The sequence below is a fragment of the Adiantum capillus-veneris genome, chromosome 29, assembly GCF_014529385.1.
Source record: "Adiantum capillus-veneris isolate H3 chromosome 29, ASM1452938v2, whole genome shotgun sequence".
NCBI lineage: Eukaryota > Viridiplantae > Streptophyta > Polypodiopsida > Polypodiales > Pteridaceae > Adiantum > Adiantum capillus-veneris.
Window position 1 is genome coordinate 12,628,418 of NC_140959.1, and position 3,007 is coordinate 12,631,424.

Genomic DNA, 3,007 nt, shown 5'->3' on the forward strand with positions numbered 1-3,007 from the left:
ATCTGGAGCAAGAGACACTATTTAGATTGATTCCGAAGGAAAATGCTGGAACAACCACTTCAAAGGCATCCCATGCACCATCTAAAAGGAGGAAGACACTTGACAAGAAGAAGGTTCACTAGATAGACACCGGTTGAGCTAATGGTGCTCTACCACTGGCATGGTTTCAAAAGGCACCTTTGGAGTCCGATGCAAACATTAGAGGACTGCAACACTATGTCTAAAATGAGACTATACCTAAGAGAAATCGTTCCACTATTGGGTACTATGCTCCCCTACTTAGTGCTTGCATTCATGCACATGGATACACACACTCACATAGATACATATATACATGCATACATATATTCCTACATATAGAATCTTTTTCTCTCACACACCACCTAATCTATATGCCCTATCTGCACCTTAAGTTACCTAATCTACACACCTCTACTTTTCTAGCTAATATTAGTAGATAGAGAGGACCTATTCTACACCTAATCCCCACACATCTATTTCTCTACCTAATCAAGGTAGAGAGAGGGGATATTCAAAGAGAGATAGACTAGGTGTAGGTTATGTGTAGAGAGAGAGAAGTAAATAAATTTTTATCCACTTATCTACCATTCTTTCTACACTTAATCTATACCTATTCTACAAAGAAAGGTATATCAGATGCAGACACACAAGCTCTATCATATATATACACACACATACATTTACGTACACACATTCACACACTCACATAGATATGTATATACAAGCATACATATATACACACAGTCACATAGATACATATATATATATATGTATATACACATATACTATTAGACCTCAGTAGGTGCTAGTAGTGCCAATAGTCTATTGGCACCTCTTTAGATATCATCACAATCTCAATCATGGTAAAACCAAGGGTACGTTGCGATAATCCATACATGAGTGGATCAAGGACCACAACACCACAATCAGAAAGGGACTATATCCAAGAGGAATCGTTCAACCATCAAGTGCTATGCTCCCTTACTTAGTGCCTACGTACATGCATCTACACACATATATACATATATATATCTACACATATATACATGCATTTACACACACATATACACATGCATGTATATCTCCTCTCTATATCTCTCACTATCCCTATCTACCTACTATTAGTATCTCCCTCTCTCTCCTTCTCTCTCTAATGTACCTACTCTCTCTCTCTCTCTTTCCCTCCCCCCCTCTCTCCTCTCTCTCTCTCTCTCTCTCTCTCTCTCTCTCTCTCTCTCTCTCTCTCTCTCTCTCTCTCTCTCTCTCTCCCCACCTAGGTCGACCAAAGACAAAAGAAAAGAGGACCTCTCTCTACCATCCCCTCAGCTTCCTCTTCTTTATGTGCATAAAGAAGGAAGAAGATATTAGATCTTGGATTACAAAGAGGCAACATCTTGTTCTTATTCTCAAATTTTGGTATTCCAAAGTTGCCTGGCTTCAATTTACATGGGCTTAGCTACATTTATATGACATATGTAGTTAAGGAGGTACAAAGAGAGAAAATTTTGTTGCTTGTCTACTATCGAGAAGTATAATAAGGGTACAACTCAAGTGTGTGATGTCGTGATTGAACACACATTAAGGTTTATGAGGTTTTGGATTTTGTTCATGATTAAAAGCAGTTGGAAATACTTTTGTTTGTATTTATTCTATTCCAATTGATGGTGTTTGTAATAGTAAGCTAGTCACTATAAGAAAAGAAAAAGCCACTAATGCCTACACAATGTTGTACTTCTTGCGTGTTGACTTGTTACCTTTCCATGGCCATCTTCTAATGACCTTTGAACGAACTCTAGAGTAAAATTTTACATACTTTGACCTAGGCATTCTCCTCTAGCCTACTCTCCTCCATGCCACGATTCCATCCCCTCCACCATTAAAGGTGTCCCTCACCATTTAGAGAGGGTATGTGAGCATATGTGAGAGTACAAGCTAAAGGCTTTGTGTAGTGGAGTCACGTGTAAGAGAGAGAGAGAGAGAGAGAGAGAGAGAGAGAGACACACACACAGAGAGAGAGAGAGAGAGAGAGAGAGAGAGAGAGAGAGAGAGAGAGAGAGAGACTCTGGTAGGGTTGACATGAGAAATTGCCCATGGACACACACACACACACACACACACACACACACACACACACACACACACACACGAATTCTTGGTCTTCAAGTACTCAATTAAGTATTGACTCCACTGAGGTGCTATCATTACTTGGAACAAAGTGGCATGATCCACTGGTGGTTTGGCTACACATACATCACATGAGTTAACAACCCTAGCCATGTGTTCTTGACAAGCATGTGACTATCAATATGTTCCTATTCAATATCCCACAGGTCATAGTAGAGAAATTTCACATGAATGGCTCCCTTGTACATAAACATTACTGAACATGAGATATAGCAATCATCTATAGACAAGTTTGAAGGTGTCACACATAGAGATTTCCTTCTAGATCCTTATCAAATATACTCTACAATCATCTACCAAACTCTACAAATGGGAAAAGAAGTTAAAAAATTATCAAAATTTGACTCTGTGTGAGATGATATGTGTGCCTAATTACGGCTATGTGTTTTTGCTGGATTTTGAGGTTGTCACTCATTGCGGCTATGCTTTTATTTGATGGGTTGATTATGGCTATGATTTTATTTGATGGGTTGATTATGGCTGTGTTTTTTTTGTTGGGCTAATCATTCCAAGAACTTTGTGTAGGGATTGATAATGGAACATCGGCAAAAATTGCCAATTCGATCATCTATAAAGACAAGTGTGGTTATCGATGTATCATCAACAAGCCATGAGACCCATGTATCTCTTAAATTCACATCGAGAATGGCCGAGTATTAGTTTCTCAAGAGGGGAGTGGTAGGGTGGTCACCACACATACAAATATTGCGACAGACATGTGATTTCGTATCCCAACTTTGCATTTGAAAGAGTGTCAGTAAGTATTCAATTATTCTAAGTCTTGCATGTTGATGTTTTAGGC